The sequence below is a fragment of the Chelonia mydas genome, chromosome 3 (assembly GCF_015237465.2).
Source record: "Chelonia mydas isolate rCheMyd1 chromosome 3, rCheMyd1.pri.v2, whole genome shotgun sequence".
Lineage (NCBI taxonomy): Eukaryota > Metazoa > Chordata > Testudines > Cheloniidae > Chelonia > Chelonia mydas.
This window is the reverse complement of record NC_057851.1, coordinates 135,832,024-135,854,636: the sequence shown is the minus strand read 5'-3', so window position 1 is coordinate 135,854,636 and position 22,613 is coordinate 135,832,024. Positions and strand designations below refer to the sequence as shown.

The following is a 22,613-nucleotide window of genomic DNA, read 5'->3' as shown; positions in this document are numbered from 1 at the left end:
TACTTGACTTTGCAACCTCAGTAACGTTCTTTTGATGTAGTTTTTTGTGTCTAATTTCTTTGCTTTTTAAAAAAGCAAACTGAAAAACAAAAACTCATGTTGACACTCAGCTGGGTCATCAACAAGGTTCAATGTTTTAGATTGATCCATGAACCTCTGCCACTTGAACTAATGGAGTAACTGATAGTAGTAGTAGATTTTCATCCTCCATGTGGATTAGCAGTAGAGGGTAATGAGAGAGACACTTGTCCTGTGGTTTACATAGCAGAGGAATGGTGAGACTCAGGAATCTTGGATTTTATTTTAGGCTGTGGAGGGGAGTGTTCTCTAGATGGGTACAGACACTTCTACCCATTCCCTTCTGCTTTCCTCTTCTGGCCAGTCCCCTCCAGTCTATTCCTGTCCCAGTCCTGTCTCTTCTCCACTGTGTCTCCAGTTCTGAGCTCCACTCCTCAGGTTTCTCATCCGAGTCCCCTTGCACAGACAGTCCTAGTCTCCCTCCTGGTCTTGCTGTCCAAGTCCCTATCTCCACAACTGGTCCCAGTTCCTCCCCCCCCGCCCCCCGGTTCCTAGTCTGATCTCTCTCTCCCCGTTCTCCCATTGAATCCTAGTCTTCCTCTTGGGGCTGATCATCCAACCACAGCCTCTTCTCCCCCCCACCCCCCCCCAAAAAAAAAACAACCCCAAACCCCTTAACCCTGTTCTCTGACTCCTTTGCCCCAGTCTCTTTGCCCAGCTAGTCTTATTTCTCCCCCATGCAGTCCAGGTCCTTATCAGATCAATCTCTTTCCCCCCCACTCCCATTCTGTTCCCTACCACTCTTGGCTTGCTAACCACTAGGTTAAAATGATGTGTAGTGTTTCTAAGACAGATAACAAAAGGAAGTGACAGACTTGCAAATATTCGCTAGGAAGGAAGATCAGCTTTAGGTAGCTCATTTCTGTCACTGTTTAGGCCTCATGCGACCAAAGGAATGATGATCTGAGAATTTTGCAATTTTTTTCCTCTGAAGAAGAGGTGAAAAGCATAGTTTAGAGACATTAGTTTCCTTACCCAGACAGTCTAAGTCTCCCCCTCCCTTGTCCAGTCTCAGTCTCCTGCTCAACCCCAAGCAGACTGATTCCCAGTCACCTCTTTTCACCCTTGCCCCCAGTTCCAGTCTCATTGCCTAGACAGTCTAGTATATCTTCCCGTGGCCCCACAAGTCCCAGTCTCACCAGATTCATCCCACTCCTTTCTCTCCCACCAGGTCTGGCTACTGTCCCCGCTGCATTTGAATCAGACTGCTTCCTCCACCACATGGATTTGGTACAAGCGAGAAGGGTTGGGTTGGTTATTGAGAGCACAAGAGAGAGAGTCTCCATGCTCTTGGTTCTAGCACATGGAATCACTCTAACCTGGAGCAGCTATTCCAGGGAAAGTTTGGCTTTGCCCATGTTATTTTGGTACATGCTCAGTTACTCTGTGGGGATAGTGCATGTAGTCCAGTCAGCGTTAGAAGCTGTGAGAGGGTTGAGCATGCTCAGTGCGGACAAAGTTCAGAGATTTTAGCTGTTAAGCTCAGCAAGTCTTTACTGAGCATGTGTGAACTGTAGTCTTTCAAAGACTGAGATGGGTGAACTTGAGTGTCTGGTATTAAGTGAGGATATTGATATAACAGGCATCACAGAAACTTGATGGAATGATGATAATGGGGCACAGTAATACCAGGGTGTCACAGAGTCACCGGGTGATGCTCTGGAACTACTCCATACGAAGCCAGTCAGGACTCTGGGGGAGCCTCTTCTCTGCAAGCAGACTGTCTCCAGAGCAAGAAGCTTACACAGCTTCTTGGGACTGACCTCGGAGTATTCAGCATCCCCTTCCACACCGTGTGCTTCCCATAGCGGGTTCGCACAGGCGGGGCTCCTGGGGAAGCCAGTGGGTCCTGAACCCCAATTCTGCAGTCAAACTTGACTCTCAGCCAGCCAGTAAAACAGAAGGTTTATTAGATGACAGGAATATGGTCTAAAACAGAGCTTGTGGGTACAGAGAACAGGACCCCTCAGTCAGGTCCGTCCTGGGGGGCAGGGAGGCCAGAGCCCCATCTGGGCCTCCCTCCATTTCCCCAGCCAGCTCCAACTGAGACTCTCCAGCCCCTCCTCTGGCCTTTGTCTTTCTCCCGGGCCAGGAGGCCACCTGATCTCTTTGTTCTCCAACACCTTCAGTTGGCACCTTTGCAGAGGGGGAGTCCAGGCCATCAGTTGCCAGGAGACAGGGTGTCGGCCATTCTCTGTGCAGATACCATCACACTGGCCCTCTAAGGCTCTGCAATAATCACACATCTTATCCTAGCACCTAGATACTTAAGAAAGGCATAGGGGAAACTGAGGTACCCACACAATATTTAGAGAAAACATTAAGAACATTCCCACTTCATCACACAGGGTACAAAATATATAGGAATGATAGAGTAGGTCGTGCTGGTAGGGGAGTGGCACTATATGTGAAAGCATGGAGTTTTTAAATACAGTTAAAATCGATAGCAGTAGGAATATACAATTGATCACCTGACCAGGCTAGGGCTTGTGAAATGCTCTGGGAGATTATAGAGGCTATAAGAATAGAAAACTCAAAAATAATGGTTCCTATATTGACTGGATACATGTCGCCTCAGGACAGGATGCTGAGATAAAGTTTTTAGACACCATTAATGACTGCTTCTTAGAACAGCAATTCCTGGAACCCATAAGGAGAGGCGGCAATTCTTGATTTTGTCCTAAGTGGAGCACAGGGTCTGGTCCAAGAAGTGAATATAGCTGAATTGCTTGGTAATAGTGATCATAATGTAATTAAATTTAACGTTGTGGGAAAATACCAGAGAAGCCCACCACAGTAGCATTTAACTTCAGAAAGGGGAGCTACACAAAAATGAGAAAGCTAGTTCAACAGAAATTAAAAGGTACAGTCTGAAGAGAGAAATGCAGGCAAGCTGCATTGAAACTTTATAAAACACTGAAATAAATTGCCTAGGGAGGTTGTGGAATCTCCATTATTGGAGATTTTAAAGAGCAGGTTAGACAAACATCTGTCAGGGATGGTCTGGATAATACTTAGTCCTGCCATGAGTGCAGGGGCCTGGTCTAGAAGATGACCTCTCGAGGTTCCTTCCAGTCCTATGATTCTATGAAAAACCCCATAAAATAGAGGGTCAAACTAAATACATAGTACTCATTAAAACAACATAGTAAGAGGACCAAAATAGTGCCACCAAGCTAAACAACAGAGTAAAAGAAGTGGTTAGAGGCAAAAAGGCATCTTTTAAAAATGGGAAGTCAAATCCTATTATGGAAAATAGAAAGGAGCGTAAACTCTGGCAAGTCAAGTGTAAAAGTATAGTTAGGCAAAAAATATAAATAAATAAATTTGAAGAGCAACTAACAAAAGTCATAGAGTACTAACAGTAAATTTTTTTTAAAATACGTCAGAAGTAGGAAACCTTCCAAACTATCAATGGGGCCACTGGATAATCGAGGTGCTAAAGGAGCACTGAAGGAAGACCAGACTATTGTGGAGAAGCTAAATGAATTCTTTGCTTCAGTCTTCACTGCAGGGGATGTGAGGGAGAGTCCCACACCTGAGCTATTCTTTTTAGGTGACACGTCTGAAGATTTAGGAACAAATTGATTTATTGAACAGTAATAAGTAACCAGGACCAGATGGTATTCACTCAAGAGTTCTGAAGGAACTCAAATGTGAAATTGCAGAACTACTAACTGTGGTATTTAACCTATTGCTTAAATCAGCTTCTGTTGTAGATGACTGGAGGATAGTGTGACAGGGTCGGGCCAGATGGTTATAGGAGAGTAATAAAAGACAGATATATTAGCCCCAGGCTAAGTAGGTCCCTTTTCCCTGGGTAAGGTAACAGGGAAGGTTCCAGAACAATCAGGAACCTTCTGGAGACGATTAAGACAGGCTGATTAGAACACCTGCAGCCAATCAAGAAGCTGCTAGAATCAATTAAGGCAGGCTAATCAGGGCACCTGGGTTTTAAAAAGGAGCTCACTTCAGTTTGTGGTGTGCGTGTGAGGAGCTGGGAGCAAGAGGCACTAGGAGCTGAGAGTGAGAACGCGGACTGTTGGAGGACTGAGGTGTACAAGCATTATCAGACACCATGAGGAAGGTCCGGTGGTGAGGATAAAGAAGGTGTTGGGAGGAGGCCATGGGGAAGTAGCCCAGGGAGTTGTAGCTGTCGCACAGCAGTTCCAGGAGGCACTCTAGACAGCTGCATTCCACAGAGCCCTGGGCTGGAACCCAGAGTAGAGGGCGGGCCCGGGTTCCCCCCAAATCCTCCCAACTCCTGGTCAGACACAGGAGGAGTTGCCCTGGACTGTGGGTTCACAGAAACGGCCAAGCTGAGGGCTGCCGTGAAGCTCCAAGACGAGCAAATCCGCCAATAATCCCACCAAGGTAGAGCAGGAACTTTGTCACAATAGCTAATTTGACACCAATTTTTAAAAAAGGTTCCAGAGTTGATCATTCTAATTACAGGCCAGTAAGCCTAACTTCAGTACCCAGCAAACTATAGGAAAGAACAGAATTACTAGACACAAAATGACCACAGTTTGTTGGGGAAGAGTCATCCCTACTTTTGTAAAGGGAAATCATGCCTTACCAATCTATTAGAATTCTTTGTGGGGGTCAACAAACATATGGACAAGAGTGATCCCGTGCATATAGTGTACTTGGGCTTAAGAAAACCTTTGACAAGGTTTATCACCAAAGGCTCCTGAGCAAAGTATGCAGTCATGGGGTAAAAAGGAAGTTCCTCTCATGGATCAGTAACTGTTTAAAGGACAGAAAACAAAGGGTAGGACTAAGTGGTCAGTTTTCATAATGGAGAGAGATAAATAGTGGTGTCACTCACGGATCTGTACTAGGACAAATGCTGTTCAACATGTTAATAAATGACCCTGAAAAAGGTAAAAAGTAAGGTTGGAAAATTTGCAGAGGATTGAAAATTACTCAAGATAGTTAAGTCCAAAGCTGACTGTGAAGAGTTATAAAGGGATCTCACAAAAGTGAGTGAGCAACAAAATGGCTGATGAAATTAATTGTTGATAAATGCGAAGTAATGCATGTTGGAAAACATAATCCCAACTATACATACAAAATGATGGGGTCTAAATTAGATACCACTCAAGAAAGATTTTGGAGTCACTGTGGATCTCTGAAAACATCTGCTCAAAGTGCAGCAGCATTCAAAAAAGCTAACAACATTAGCTTTCCAATCACTAGGGAACGGGTAGATAATAAGACAGAAAATATCTTAATGCCACTATATTAATCCATGATACGCTCACAATTTGATTACTGCGTCCAGTTTTGGTCACCCTGTATCAAAAAAGATATATTGGAAAAGGTACAGAGAAGGGGAACAAATATGATTAGGGGTATGATTGTGATTGGGAACTTGGGAGGGAAGTGATCATGATCTGATAGAATTAAAGATCCTATGGAAAGGAAGGCATGAGAAAAAGCAAAACAAGGACACTGAAATCTGCCTTTCTGAAGTCCAACCAGCTCAGAGAAATAGTAGGGAAGGTCCCATGGAAAGACCAATTAGGAAGAAAAGAAGTCGAAGGGAGCTGGCAGTTCCTAAAAGATGCAATACTAGAGGTTCAACATCAAGTTATTTCAACTCAGAGGAAAGATAAGTAGAACCGCAGGAGACAATATGGCTGCCCAAGGAGCTTTTTAGCTATCTAAAAATCAAAAGGAATACATAAAGGAAATGGAAGGAGGGGCATGTCACCAAGAAAGTATACATGGGAATAGTGCGAGTGTGTAGGGAGAAAATCAGTAAAGCAAAGGCAAAGAATTAGTTTTATAGCTGGCAATGAATGTTAGAGACAACAAGAAGGGGTTCTTCAATTATGTCAGCCAAAAAAGAAAGATCAAGAATGGTGTGGGTCTGCCACTCAATAGAGAAAGGTGATCTGGTAACGGAAGATGATAGGAAGACAGAGTTGCACAATGCCTACTTTGCTTCAGTCTTCTCTCAGAAAATAACAAGACCAGAAAACTAGCAAAGTTACCATAGACGACAAAGGGGAGGGGATGCAGATTGGGATAAGTAAAGAACACTTCAGCGATCTTCTGACCAATTTGAATGAATTCAAGTCAGCGGGGCCTGATGCTGTTCACCTGAGAGTACTGAAGGAATTAGCTGAAAAAATCTTGGAGACACTGGCAATAATATTTGAAAACTCATGGATGACTGCAGAGATCCTGGAAGACTGGAGAAGGGCTAATGTAAGGCCCATCTTTAAAAGGGCTAAAAGGAGGAGCTGGGGAACTATAGACCAGTCAGCGTGATTCTGATACCAGGGAAGCTATGAGAGCGATATATAAAACATTCAATTTGCGAATACCTGGAGGATGAAGGGGTGATCACTATCAGCCACCATGGATTTACCAAGAACAAATCATGCCAAACCAGCTTGATTTCCTTCTTTGACAGGGTAACTAATTTGGGGGATGGGGGAATGCGGTGGACATAATATACCTGGACTTCAGCAATGCTTTTGACATAGTCCCACATGACATTCTGTTAAGTAAACTGGAGAAATGCGGGCTTGGCAGAACTACTATTAAGTGGTTACGTAATTGGTTAAACAACCGCAAAGAGTAACTATTGGAATGATATCAGATTGGAGGGAGGTCTCAGGTTGGGTTCCACAAGCATTTGTTCTTATCCAGTGTTGTTTAATATCTTTATTAATGACTCGGCTGTAAGAATAGAGAGCATACTGATCAAATTTGCAGATGACACTAAGCTGGGTGGTGGGGGAAAGAGGGAGGGTTGCCAACACTTTGGAGGATAGAGCTAAAATTCAGAGGGCTCTTGTTAAATTGGAGAACTGGGCTATACACAACAAAATGAAATTCAACAAAGACAAATGTAAGGTGCTACACTTAGGGAAGAAAAACCAAATGCACAAATACAGAACAGGGGATAACTGGCTTGGCAGCAATACTGCTGAGAAAGATCTGGGAGTAGTGGTGAATCACAACCTCAACAAGAGTCAACAATTCGATTGCTGTTGCCAAATTAAATAAATAAAGATGCAATTTTAGGTTGCATTAATAATCATGGGAAGTGATAGTACCACTCTACTTGGTGCTGGGTAGGCTTCAGCTGGAGTACTGTGTCCAGTTTTGGTCACCAATCTATAGAAAGGATGTAGAGAAACTGGAAAGGATCCAGAGGTGAGTGACAAAGAAGATCAAAGGGATGGAATGTAAGCCACATGAGTAAAGGCTGAAGGAACTGGTATGTTTTGGTTGGAAAAGAGGAGATTAAATGGGAGACATGATACTGGTTTTCAAATACTTGAAATACTTCAAATAATGCCATAAAAAAGGAGAGCAGTTGTTCTCTCTTGCCACAGAGGGCAGGACAAGTGGCAATGTCAAACTATAGCATAGCAGATTTAGAATAAATCTCAAGAAAAACTTCCTAACTGTAAGAACAGTGGAACAGACTGCCTAGAGAGTTTATGGAAACTCCTTCACTAGAGGTTTTCTAAAGGAGGTTGGATAGCACTCTGTCTTGGATGATTTAGATACAACAAATCCTGCATCTTGGCAGTGGGTTAGAGTAGATCAGTGGGTTCTCAATTAGGGGTACGCATACCCCTGGGGGTATGCAGAGGTCTTCCGGGGATACCTCAACTCATCTAGATATTTGCCTAGTTTTACAACAGGCTACATAAAAAGTCCTAGCGAAGTTAGTACAAACTAAAATTTTATAGGTTTCAGAGTAGCAGCCGTGTTAGTCTGTATTCGCAAAAAGAAAAGGAGTACTTGTGGCACCTTAGAGACTAACCAATTTATTTGAGCATAAGCTTTCATGAGCTACAGCTCACTTCATCGGATGCATTCAGTCTGCATTCCAATGAAGTGAGCTGTAGCTCACGAAAGCTTATGCTCAAATAAATTTGTTAGTCTCTAAGATGCCACAAGTACTCCTAAAATTTCATATGACTTATTTTTACTGCTCTATATACTAGAAACTGAAATGTAAGTACAGTATTTATATTCCAGTTGATTTATTTTATAATTATATGGTAAAATGAGAGAGTAAGCAATTTTTCAGTAATAGTGTGCTGTGACACTTTTTTGTATTTTTATGTCTGATTTTTTTGTAAGCAAGTAGTTTTTAAGTGAGGTGAAACTTGTGGGTGTATAAGACAAATCAGACTCTCATAAGGGGTATGCTTGTCTGGAAAGATTGAGAGCCACTGGAGCAGATGACCCTTATGGTTCCTTCTAACCCTATGATTCTTCTACCCATTGTCTGGTAACACTAGGTGTGAGGCACTTTTTATTTTTAAAAAAATGCTTTTGTCTTTTCATTTCCAGGACAGATTAATGATGATATAAAAGGAAATCCTGACCACCAAAAGCTTACTATGTTTATGGTGTTATCATTTTGCAGTTGTCCTTGTTTTCCTATTCATAACAATGAGTGTCGTACTTGTGACTGAACGCTGATAGGCATGTTAAACCATTTCATGCAAAGCATCTTGTTACTACTGGGAGTGCTTTAATGGTAAGTACGAACTTGCTGAGGATGGTAGTCTCAAAACAAGGGTTTGGAACTTTGGTTTTACTTTGAGATTACAGATTGCAGCCAACACAATACTGAACAGGTAGGGGTGGGGGGGAACAAAGTGCAGGAAAACAGCTAATTATAGTAATTGCAGCTGGTTTCAAAGTACTTCTAACAGTTTGTGCATAATGCTTACTTGAAAGCATCAAATCGGTGCTAGTTGTGAAATAGAACACCTGTTTGTTGTTGAGCATGTGTTTATGCAGATGATTGTTGTTGTCAAAGCACCTTGATGTAGAGTAGTCCTGTTTACATTTACATTCTCCCCAAAGGATTAACAGTGTTCTCTCAATAAATTTGCAGCCTATTCTCCTCTCAAAGGCTGCTGTTTGGAGGGTGGTGTGAACGAGGCAACAAGTGCTTGCTAATCACTTGAATATACATAATTAGCGACAGTCTGGTGCACCGGAGTCTTTGTACAACGATAACAATACTGATTGGCAGTAGCAGATAACAATAGTTATGGCATGATGCTATTTGTTGAATATTTGAAGGTGTTTTTTCTTTTATATTTTCAGTGGGTTTTTTGAGTTAATTATGCTTGTACTGTGGAAATCTTTATTTACTACATTGTGTTAATGTCCAATGTGTTAAAGATGGGTCACATGATTTGATTTAATCCAAAGAATAAGATCATGAAATCTTTGGAAAAGCACTATACAGCTTTTGAGGCGCAGTTGGATTCACTGTTACTTAATTATTTTATATTTTTACATGACTGTGGGCAGAAATACCAAAATGGCATGCTAAAAGGCATTTTAAACAATTTTTTTGGACTAATAGGCAGAAGGTTCTACTGGAGTTCTGCAGAGATCAGATCTAGACCCAACACTATTTAACATTTGTATAAATGATCTGGATGTAAATATAAAATCTCTTCTGGCCTTAAAAGTCTATGAATTGGTGAATAAATCTTCCTAAGTGTCTTGTCTAATTTTGCATACTGAAAAGGTTCAGAATAGTAATCAAACTTGGATATTTATCAGAATCTGAACTGAATTTCTGAACGTTTAGTGTTTTGTCTAGGAGTTAATCAAAATAATACCTTTTGAATGAAACATTAAAAATCAAGGTCCCATTTGTCCTTCACCTTTAATAAGTCATGGTACTAAAAATAAATAATTATTAGTTAAAGTAACACCGTATCAATTTAAAGTCTTAGAGCCCTGACATTTCCTAGGTTATTAACCAATCCTTTGCATTGAGTTCAGCACTCTGCGGTCTCTATACCCTCAACACTCTGCCTCCCATATACTCCATACATTCTTTGGATGGGCAATTTGGTCTTTCCTCCAAACCCAGGCATTTAAAGGAAAGTACAGTGTCTGCACACCCCACTCTTCTTGCTGGATATGTTTTATGGGACAACAGTGCCGTGTTAGCACCTGTGTAACCACATACTTGCCGAAAGAGAGGCTGAATGAGGACGTCAGGCAGATCACTGTAAATTGTGTTGTCTTGAGTTCATCTCCTCTTATATTCATATGGCTTGTGTCAAGATCAGATGAGTGTAATGTGGGCCTTGCTGGTAGCAGTAGACAGTGGATGAGAAGCCTGGGCAGCAAGAGGAGACATGGAGGAAGTGTTTGTTTACTACTTTTAAAAAATGGGGCTGGGCATCAGTGAGCTTATGTCCCTTGCCAGCATCAAACCACCCTGCCCTCAGGGGAGAAACTGTAGGATATTTCAGGATCCTAATTCCAGCAAGTCATGACAGGACACACATTCAACTTTTCTTCAGAGCTTACTTAATGAAAATTTATACATATTCTTTGGGGTATATATTTTATCCACATTCTTTTATATTGTAAAATCAGTATAATTTTCAGTGATATAACCATACCATTGATTTTATGTATGTATGACAACTGCTATGAATTTTGGTCCTTTTTAGACACCTTTTGGAGAGCATCACTGCATATTTGAGCTTTTTCTGTAATACCTATTTTACCTAAATTTCATATCAGTGCATTTCCACTAGTGGTAGCAATAGCGGGTGGGAGTGCTGATCGAGAGAGGCTGCTGGTGACTGTTGGCATTTTAGCAATCATGATGTCCAGCTCTTCTCCAAGCAGGGCTAGATGTGAGGGTGGTTAAAACACAGATGTTCAGCCTACGGTTGTGCTCTCACCATTGTTCCCACCAGTGACTCTGTACCAGTTGTAGCAATAGAGGGAAATTAAACTAGTAGTAATAGTTTCCTTATTTAACTGTAACTTGTAACTGAAAAATATTCTGTTGTGTGTTTAAAAGGTTTTTTACTTTCCTGTTTGTTGTATTCCAAAAATACTCCTGTTCTTTTTGCAGATACAGACTAACACGGCTGCTACTCTGAAACGTGTCATTTAACTACTGTGAGTTTCTTAGCACTGCCATTAACAGTTTGGCACATGATTATCTTGTCATTGTTAACGAGTGAAATTAGTAGTATATATTTTTAATTAAAATATTTAATTAGTCACACTAGATTATTTTTATATAATGTAAAATTCCAAAAATATTTTTATAAACATAAGGGAACAGGTAAGATTTAATTAAAAATGACAGAGCCCATCAAGTAATGGGTTGTGATCTTGGCAAGAGTGAGTTTGCCTTGTTCTTATGGCTGAGTGATGTAACAAGAAAAGAGATCCTAATTTTTTTCCAGTATTTAAAATAACCCATATTAGGCACCACCATCTGACTTTTAAACAATACAGTATATCTAAAAATATGGGTTTCAGAGTAGCAGCCATGTTAGTCTGTATTCGCAAAAAGAAAAGGAGTACTTGTGGCACCTTAGAGACTAACAAATTTATTTGAGCATAAGCTTTCGTGAGCTTATGATGAAGTGAGCTGTAGCTCACGAAAGCTTATGCTCAAATAAATTTGTTGGTCTCTAAGGTGCCACAAGTACTCCTTTTCTTTTTAAATATATGGGTAGATCATTCTTGGTTTCTAGCTCTTTGCACTGTGAGATGAGTACCAGTGACCATTTGAATCTAATTGTACAGGTTGCCTAAGAAAAGTAGATGATCGTGGTAAAGGAGCAAATAACAGAATTTTTAGTGCTGAGACAGAGAAAATATTTCCCAATAATAATTAGCTGAAGGTTTGTTTTTTTTAAATAAACTCAGTACAACTTCAGCTCTCAATATACCTTCACTTGTATATCAGAACTTGCAAGTCTAATATGCTTTATGCATAATCTCTTTTATTGTAAGATAGAATTAACATGAAAGTTTAACCTGGAATGTAATTAAGAGATGCCAGAAGGCTGGTGATAACTTTACATTGGAAAAATCAAATAAATGTATGATGAATTAATGAAAACTTCAAGTAGTATGATAAAATAAAAAATTTGCAACAATGAGAACCGTGCAACTCAAGTCATATATGGAATAGAGGCACAGAACTGGCTTGTAGTTTTAACTAGATGAAAATTTCCACTTCTTTTCAAGAGCCAGCATATATTTTTGTCCACCAAAAATCCAGCAATAAGCAGGAAGGATAAGCAAAGTATACTATATTTCCAGTTTGTCCCTCAGGAGTATTTGATTCTACTAAACGTTGGTCTGCTTCATAAATGAAGGATGATGTACAATGCATATAAAACTATTGTAGAGTTTGTGACAGGGTCGGGCCAGATGGCTACAGGAGAGTGATAGAAGGCAGATATATTAGCCCCAGGTTGAGTAGGTCCCTTTTCCCTGGGTAAGGTAACAGTGAAGGTTCCAGAACAATCAGGAACTTTCTGGAAACAATTAAGACAGACACGCTGATTAGAACACCTGCAGCCAATCAAGAAGCTGCTATAATCAAGTAAGGCAGGCTAATCAGGGCACCTGAGTTTAAAAAGGACCTCACTTCAGTTTGTGGCACGTGTGTGAGGAGCTGGGAGCAAGAGGCACTAGAGCTGAGAGTGAGAAGGCGTACTGCTGGAGAACTGAGGAGTACAAGCATTATCAGACATCGGGAGGAAGGTCTGGTGGTGAGGATAAAGAAGATGTTGGGAGAAGGCCATGGGGAAGTAGCCCAGGGAGTTGTAGCTGTCGCACAGCTTTTCCAGGAGGCACTCTAGACAGCTGCATTCCACAGAGCCCTGGGTTGGAACCCAGAGTAGAGGGCGGGCCCAAGTTCCCCCAAACCTCCCAACTCCTGATCAGATACAGGAGGAGTTGCCCTGGACTGTGGGTTCACAAAAACGGCCAAACTGAGGGCTGCGGTGAATCTCTGAGGTGAGCAAATCCACCAATAAGTGCAAGACCCACCAAGGTAGAGGAGGAACTTTGTCACAAGTTCCCTACTATCAGGTGGTAGTTGAAAGATGAAAATTAGTTAAAGGATGTCCAAGTGAGACCAGCTATTCCAATGGAATAGTCTCCTGTGTACTTCAGTTTGAAGGGATGGGAAGCAGTTGGCCTGACAGTAGTAATTGACGGAAAAGAAGTGGTTGTTAAACAACCTCCAGATAAGAGCAGTCAGACTAGTTTTTCTGCATTTTCACCACAAGCTCAAAAATGCCTAATCGAGATGCAGTTGGACATGGTGACTATTCTTTCACATATAAACTCTGAAACTTCCCTAGGTCTCAGTAGGCTGCAGCATTCTCTCCTTGGCTTCTCTGGCACTCTTCCTTGGTACAGACTCTTTGTTATTCCTTCATGCAAATACAGCAGCTAATACAAATGGTCCCAGGCGTCCAGGACCAATGTGTACCCCACCCTCCCTGTCTCCCTAGTGACTTAAGCACATTCTTTCCCAGAGTTCCAGTCTTGTGGGCTTTCTAGATATACAAGTTACCTCTTAAGAACATAAGAATGGCCATAGTGGGTCAGACCAAAGGTCCATCCAGCCCAATATCCTGTCTACCAACAGTGGCCAATGCCAGGTGCCCCAGAGGGAGTGAACCTAACAGGTAATGATCAAGTGATCTCTCTTCTGCCATCCATCTCCACTCTCTGACAAACAGAGGCTAGGACACCATTCCTTACCCATCCTGGCTAATAGCCATTAATGGACTTAACCTCCACGAATTTATCCAGTTCTCTTTTATACCCTGTTATAGTCCTCTTCAAGGACATGTGAAGGTTAAAAGCAAACAGACACACAGACTTTGTAATAGTTTCCAAAACCAGTATATCTCTTTACTTTAGGTATCACTGAAGACATACAGATCCAGACAAAAAAATAAAAAAATCTTACACACGTCTCCTTGCTTCAGTTTCCTCATAAATCTGGAGCTTTCTGTGGGTTTACATCAGACTCCTTTGAGCAGTATAGGTTCCCTCTTCCTGCACATGACTTCTCTTCAGAATCATGGAATCTCTCTCTCTCTCTCTCTCCCCCTCCCCCCCCCACCCCCTTTTGCTGTTCCCACAGTTATAAAATACTTCCCCCACTATGAAATCCTTCCTTTCTGTTGCCAAAGCTGTGTGTCTGTCTGTGACAGTCTCTGCGCTTTTAAAGGCTACAACAACTTGTTTATTTGTCCTCCTGTTTGGGGATTTTCCACTCTTCAAACCCCAATGCCTGCAGAGAAGTTGGGGAAAACTTTTTTCGTAGGATGCAATTGCTCTTTTGTCTTCCCTAAGTAAGAACTAATTCAGGAGCTGATAGTCCAGTAATTAGCTTATTCATGGATAGATGGTCGACACTGTCCCCTCCATTTTCCTAGCACAGGGAGGATGAGGCAGTACTCAGTAAAAGATAGTCAAAAGACATACGGATAGAGACAATTCATAAAATCAAACTGCAATTCATAAGTTGTACATAGACAGATTCCCCAAATTGCCATGTTCTGCTTGCACCGTTGACAACAGATAAATGTAACCATCCTGCCTGTCACTCTCATAGCCAAAACACTCATAGGGGACTTAACGCAGATCCCCAGTGTGTCTGGGAGAGTGGGAAATCAACACTGAATTCTTTGAATGAATTTGTCATTATTGGAGGAAGCTGCAAATAGATAATGATGGCTACGAAGCGCAACAGAAAGTAGACGGTTATTTCATTTGGTGCAGGGATATGAGTTCCAGCACCTCAGAAGCCCTAGCAGTTGAAAAGAACTCCAAATGGGGCCTACTTTTTTTGACCCTGGACCAAGATAAACAGAAAATCTCTTGGGATGTTCATTCTCTTCATCTCAGATTGGCCAAAGTGGACCTGGTACCTGGAATGAATAAGCATGTTAATAGAAGATATGAACGACCCCCTAACGAGATGATCTATTGGTATGAGACCCAGTTGCTATTAAAATCCAGTTCACTTTAAGATTTTACAGTATACTTGTAGAATAGGTAGTTCCCCAGAAGAAAGGCCTTTTGGTAAAAGTTATTCCAAACATCATGATGATGTGCTCTTCCTGAAAGCATTTTATCCATGTAAGATACTAGGATTTAGCGGATACTTTCTCGCTGGTGGGATGGAGGAGATTGGAACTTATGTCTTCTCCATGCTGAGGTACTGAAATTCCTTCAAAATTACTTTAACGTGCAAATGAGCACCAGCACCATAAAGTGGATTCGTGAACAGTATCAGCCTTGAGAAGACACAGCAACATCTTGGAGTTGCTGCCGCTGTGCTAGATTTAATACCTAGGTTGTTAGCATACAGACCACGACATACCTCCTTCGGTTTCTAAATCTGATATCAAGTTTGCTCACTGCTTCTGGTTGTGAACTAGAAGAAAATCCCTTAGATTATTATGATTCATTCTGGTTCTCAGGTCATAGAATCATAGAATATTAGGGTTGGAAGAGACCTCAGGAGGTCATCTAGTTCAATCCCCTGCTCAAAGCAGGACCAGCCTCAACTAAATCATCCCAGTCAGGGCTTTGTCAAGCCGGGCCTTAGAAACCTCTCAGGATGGAGATTCCACTACTTCCCTAGGTAACCCATTCTAGTGCTTCACCACCCTCCTAGTGAAATAGTGTTTCCTAATATCCAACCTAGACCTTCCCCACTGAAACTTGAGACCATTGTTCCCTGTTCTGTCAGACTAGCTCCATCCTCTTTGGAACCCCCCTTCAGGTAGTTGAAGACTGCTGTCAAATCCCCCCTCACTCTTCTCTTCTGGAGACTAAATAAACCCAGTTCCCTCAGCCTCTCCTCATAAATCATGTGCCCCAGCCCCCTAATCATTTTCGTTGTCCTTCACTGGAATCTCTCCAATTTGTCCACATCCTTTCTGTAGTGGGGGGCCCAAAACTGGACCCAATACCAGATGCAATACTCCAGATGTGGCCTCACTAGTTCCGAATAGAGGGGAATAATCACCCATATCCAGCTTCTCATTCACTGTAATCCCCAGGTCCTTTTCTGCAGAACTGCCGCTTAGCCAGTCAGTTCCCAGCCTGTAGCAGTGAATGGGATTCTTCCGTCCTAAGTGCATGACTCTGCACTTGTTGAACCTCATTAGGTTTATTTTAGCCCAATTGTCCAATTTGTCTAGGTCACTCTGGACCCTGTCCCTATCCTCCAGCGTATCTACCTCTCCTCCCCCCACCCCAGGCCAACTTGCTGAGGGTGCAATCCATCCCATCATCCAGATCATTAATGAAAATGTTGAACAAAACTGGCCCCAGGATCAGGATGGATTTGATTTAAATCACTAGTCAGGAAGATTTGATTTAATCATGGTTTTCTACATAAGAATGTATTCTTGTTGGTTGTTATAACCTAAATACATATTCTTCACAACTCAGAGATAGATGTAGGTTTCATTTTTAGAAGGTACACACTATACATTTTTAAACAGTGATTTATTTTGAAAACTTTTCAGATTAGTTTTACAGCTATATCAGAAAATGAATGATTGTTATTTCATTTAACAAAGGTAATTGAAGCAGATATTTATGAAGTCACTGGGAGGTGAACTATCTCCAATTCAACAGGTTAATCATTAATATTTGGAGGATTTTCTTGCCATGCTGTATTAGGAGGAGAACATCACCAGACAGACATTTAAATTGTTTTATTTAACTAAAACAACAAAGTTAAGTATTCGGGATTTTTTTTGTTCAACAGCAAACATATAGCATTTTAACAAAAAACCGTATGTCCCTTGCTTCTCACATTTATCTCCAGACTTCTTCTTGTTGTCCAGATCTATTGCACCCCAACAATCTTCTATTCATTGAACTTTTGAAACTTTGTACGTTTAGAGAGAGGTAAAGGATTGACTCTGTGTACACAAATTTGCAGAGGGACAATAGAGCTGAGGTCTGTTATTTCTCACCTCTATATATTTATTTATTTATTAAAAACATTTTTGCTGTTAACAAGCATTTTTTCTCTGGAGACACAAATCCACAGTTTGAGAACTGCAAAACTAAGCATCTCTGACTGACTGACTGAGCACTTGAGTCCCATTGGGTAGATAGAAAGATTAACCTAACTAATCTATACAGAAGCCCCTGGAACCCTATAAGATTGGGTCCCTAATCCATGAACTGTTGAAACTCATTTACAAAACTTTTCTTAAACATTACATGAATATATTGTTTCATACTATAGAATTAGAATTTATAATCACTATTCCATGATGAGATATCTTTGAGCTGTAATGTATCTTAATTAAAACTATCTTTAGTTAGGATTTTCCTCAAAAAGCATTTTATCAAAAACATCCAATTTAAATTTTAAAAAAAAATCTGATTTTTTAATTAATTAATTTAAAAAAAATAATTGATTTTTATCCACTCTGCCTAGGATAGACCTCTCAGGCATTCTGCTTGATACCGGCTGCCAACTAGACATTGAGCCGTTGATCGCTACCCATTGAGCCTGGTGATGTAGCCAGCTTTCTCTCCACTTTATAGTCCATTCATCCAATCCATACTTTTTTAACTTGCTGGCAAGAATACTGTGGGGGACTGTATCAAAAGCTTTGCTAAAGTCAAGATACATCACGTCCACTGCTTTCCCCATATCTGCAGAGCCAGTTATCTCATCATGGAAGGCAATCAGGTTGGTTAGGCATGACTTGTCCTTGGTGAATCCATGTTGACTGTTCCTGATCATCTTCCTCTCCTCCAAGTGCTTCAAAATGGATTTCTTGAGGACCTGCTCCATGATTTTTCAAGGGACTGAGGTGGGGCTTACCGGTCTGTAGTTCCCCAGATTCTCCTTCTTCCCTTTTTAAAAGATGGGCACTATATTTGCTTTTTTCCAATCGTCCAGGAGCTCCCTCAATTGTCACGAGTTTTCAAAGATAATGGCCAATGGCTCTGCAATCACATCAGCCAACTCCTTCAGCACCCTCAGATGCATTATAGCTGGCCCCATGGACTTTTGGATGTCCAGCTTTTCTAAATAGTCTTACCCTATTCTTTCACCACTGAAGTCTGCTTATCTCCTCCCCACAGTGTGCTGCCCAGTGCAACAGTCTGGGAGCTGATCTTGTCTATGAAGACTGAGGCAAAACAAACCATTTGAGTACTTCAGCTTTTCCCACATCATCTGTCACTAGGTGGCCTCCCCGATTCAGTAAGGGTCCAACACTTTCCCTGACCACTACCTTGTTGCTAACATACCAGTAGAAACCCTTCTTGTTACCCTTCACATTCCTTGCTAGCTGCAACTCCAGTTGTGCTTTGGCTTTCCTGATTACACCCCTGCATGCTCAAGCAATATTTTTATACTTCTCCATAGTCATCTGTTCAAGTTTCCACTTCTTGAAAGCTTTCTTTTTTGTGTTTAAGCTCACTGAAGATTTCCCTGTTAAGCCATGCTGGTCGCCTGCCACATTTGCTATTCTTTCTGCACATCAGGATGGTTTGTTCCTGCGCCCTCAGTAGGGCTTCATTAAAATACAGCCAGATCTCCTGGACTCCTTTCCCATCCTTTCTCATCAGCAGAGTTAGAAAAGCAGGAGAGAGGTGCAAGCCCTGTTCTTCGAAGATCTGCGTTTGATTTTTTTCTTCTTCACTAAAATAATCATTTTTGGGAAGGTTCCATATTTTGTGGCAGAGATAACATGTTTTTGACTGAATTAAGATTATAGAATTGTTTTTTTTATTCCAGTTCTAGAAACGTCAAGAAACTAGGGGCTACTTTCTGTAATCTTAGGAAAGCAATACCAATCACTTAAAGGAGTTTGGGATTTCAGGGCCTTGGAATGCCATTTTAGCCTGCATGGTGGCCCTTGAAGTGGGAAAAAATGAAGCTGCACTGCTTCTAAATTCATTCTTTCCAAATGGATAAAAGTTCTAGTCAGGGAATCTTGTTTCACTTCAGGGAGAGAAGACCCAGGTGCTTTGAAAGTACACTCCATTGGAAATAGTAGTAAATAGTGTTATGAGCTGAAAAGATGAATGATCATTTTTGGAGACCAGTTAAGGCAGCCACCTGGATCATGCATCGCTTATTGTTTATGTTCTCATAACACTACAGATTAATGTTTAGGAGTGCTGCAGACACCTCTGAGGTGCTGATACCTTCTTGCTGTACAGCACTGCACTGCTTTAGAAGGCCCCTAGCATCTGGACTGGCATAAGAAGGAAAAAGAGTGTAATTTTCCCTGAGTTTATCCCCAGATGTAAATTACGGAAGCCTAACTGCCCTCACAATTGGGGGAATGCAGAGACTTTAAATTGCCTTTAAGTCCCCCTGCAAATCTGTGCCTGGGGACATTTTAGTTGGACTCAGAGGACTTAGACCATTATTGTGAAGATTTCTTGGTATCTTTTAAATATCAACAACTCATTGGCTAATAAATATTTGGCTTTCCTGGTATTCTGCTCCAGAAAATTCACACAGTAGCATTTGGATGATTTACAAAGAACTTTCATAGGTTAGACACATAGTGAAAATATTATTCAGTAATTGGTATTTTTCCTTAAAGTTAAAAGGTTAATTTAAGAATGCAACTAGTATGTAGAAATTCATTCCTCACCACCCATCTTGTAGCGCTGTGCTAATGTGCAGGTGTTTTTGTCACCAGTTTTTAGTGCTCTGAGGAAATTATCATTTGGAGTTTATTAAAAGCAATCAGAAAATATGGATGTTTTATTAAGGTTCTGTAAGCATTGTTGTTCATGCTTTTAATAGACTGTAAGTATAATCTAGATTTCCCCACATCCTATATAAATATATATATTCATTATAGAAGAAGACCTTTAGTTTTCATTTAATTTAGACTAGTGTTGCTTTTTTTTTTTTTTTTTAAAAAAAAGGAAGTTGCACCCATGCATCTTAGAAGCATTCTGAAACTCGATGAAATGGAAAGAATACATGGCTACTTTTAATAAATATTTTAATTAAAACGGACATTTCTTAACTTTGAGCAGACCATGGCCTGTTCAGATGTGACATCTTTTGTGACACCACCGGTACAGAATTACTCAAGGATTCTAAAATCAGTTTTGTAAGTCAGTTCTATTTTTGTGTTTTATTAATCAGCAAACTTTGCTGTTTTCATATTTAAACAAAACCTTTTCTATTAAAACAATAGTGTTTTGTTCACTAATTATTAAACTAATAAATTTACATTTTTATGTTGTAACTTACCCTGGGGTGTCACAAATAGTACTCTTCAGTAAGTTATATTAAGGATCACCAGCTAAAAATCTCAGAAGTGCCAATTTTAGAATTAGAATTAATGGGAAAAATGTTTCTTACGGTGTGAAATTTCAGAATATTGAATAATATGGCTCCAGATTTTTAAGGTAGTCAGATAAAGACAATTTTAGAACTTTACATCAGGAGTGTACTAGACACCCAGTAATTACCAACTTTTAGTTAGCAATTCGGAAAAAAATCTTGGATTTTTTGTTAGTGGAGAAAAAGCACAAGATACACATAGGTTAGTTTTATATGGAGTATGTGCAAATCAGAAAAACAGGGACAAATATTTCTCTTAGGTTGTTGCACTAGGCCATGTAAATTAAATTAAATTTCTGTGATGCAGGTCATGTAACTTGAAAGGCCTATCAATGACAGAAATTCTGCAGATAGGGTTGTATAAATCTATTTTAAATTTTTTCAAGTTATGACTGTAAACTGGCTAATGTTTGCACACTAGTTACAAAAATGGAGGAGGATGGACACACTTAATGAATTCTAAATTGCTGGGTCTGACTGGTCAAAATTACAGATAAGAAAACTTTATTATCTCAGCTAAGTAAATATTTATGGACAGAAATATTTCTGTTCTTAAAAAACAACTGATTACAAAAGATAACACTAAATGATATTCTTAGTTTTTAAAATTGTTTTGTGATTCTCATTCTGACTTGATCGTTAGCAATCAAATACAAATATTTTAGGACCGACAAATTATTTAAACTAAAAAACTGAAGTGTTTTTAAGGACATTTGAGCTATATCTAGTTAAGATCTTTTTCTCTAAGCTGAAGAAAGTATATTATTAACTACGTTAACTTTCCTGGTGTTCTTTATAGCATTGTATTTAGTGTTACAATGCTAAGTCAACATGAAGAAAGATCAGTTTTTTGGCTTCCTAATGTTTTGAACAGCAAAATTAGTTGACATGGTTGACTCATGATTTGTGCTTCACAGGTAGATGTTAAAGTATTTTACTTCAAATGATTCTGAAGATATTCAAGGGGTTTTCAAGTACAGGGTTTATCATACAGCTGACCATGAGCACTTGATAAATTATACAAGCCTTTAAAGTTTCTGTGTGGTTTCATCTATTTGTATATCTACGGGAGGTATAATTCCCAGCTTCGGTAGACATACATATGCTAGCTGTGCTTGAGCTGTCATGCTAAAAATTGCAGTGTGGCCATGGCAGCACAGGTGGCGGCTTGAGCGAGCCATGCAAGTATATACCCATGGGGTTAGGTGGGACTGTATTAGGATGCTTAGCTACTGCCCATGTTGCCACAGCCAGACTTGCTATTTTTACTTGCTAATTGGAGGAGAGCTAGCATGTGTGCCTTTCTGAGCTGGGAATCACACCTTCCAGATGCTGTGTATACTCTTAATCTGTACATGCATATAAAAATTGAATATTATTAGAAGAGAGTTCATTTTCCTGTATCAGATATAAAATTGTAGTAAAGGGTGTTAAGGTTTGTCACTTATATGCTACAATATACTAATAATATCCTGTGCTTGGTCATTAGCAACAATGATGCAGAACCATGTTGGCATCTTTTCTTTGAGGTATAGCTGAACTTAAAAACTCTCATTAAAATGACTATTTTTTGTTGTTTCAAAACAATGCTCATTTGTAGCTGAACTTACAAATGCAAGAGATGCCATACTAGATAAGACCAGTGGCCCACCTAGTCTGCTATCCTGTCTGTTAAAATGGCCAGTTTCCCAATGCTGGGAGGGAGGGGGATGAGCGGGAACAGTGGCGCTTGAGGGGAGTGGGCAGAAAGAGGCAGGGAAGAGGAGGGGCAGGTGTGGAGCGGGAAGAGGTGGGGTGGTGGTGGGGCCTTGGGGGAACGGGTGAAGTGGTGGCGGGGTCTGGGGCTGACTGGGGGGCTTGGGGGTCCATGGCAACATTTTAAATCAAAATTGGGTCCTTGGGTTACTGAAGCTTGAGAACCGCTGTTTTATTGGATCAGCTTCTGTCAGTGAGATAGACAAGCTTTTAAGCTACACAGAGCTCTTCTTGAGATCTGGAAAAGGTACTCTAAGTGTCACAGGTAAATACAAGATCAAACAGATAGTGTAATGTAAGAATTAGCACGTGTTCTAAAGGGACTATTCAAAGTGAAGTGGCCCGTTAACACGCTGTAGATATAGGACAAAAAGGAGGGGCTAGTCGGTTACTGATTGTTGTAATAAGCCATAAATCCAGTGTCTTTATTAAGACGATGATTTTTAGTGTCCTAAGCTGTGACAATTAGGTCCAGACATTCAAAAGGAGAATACCCATACACATTTGAGGCTAGGTTTTCAAAAGAGTTCAGGTTGCATTTAGGTACCTAAATAAGGGTTCAGATTATCAGATGATTTCGGTATGGTGGCTGCTGATCTTTTTTTGGAAAATTTGA

The 22,613-nt window shown here is 40.5% G+C and overlaps 1 protein-coding gene across 14 annotated transcripts in view; it reads left to right on the top strand.

The window, feature by feature from the left end:
* AKT3 (AKT serine/threonine kinase 3) overlaps positions 1 to 22,613 on the top strand; it is a 261,533-nt gene that overhangs the window by 91,982 nt on the left and 146,938 nt on the right. The gene's annotated exons all lie outside the window — the stretch shown is intronic.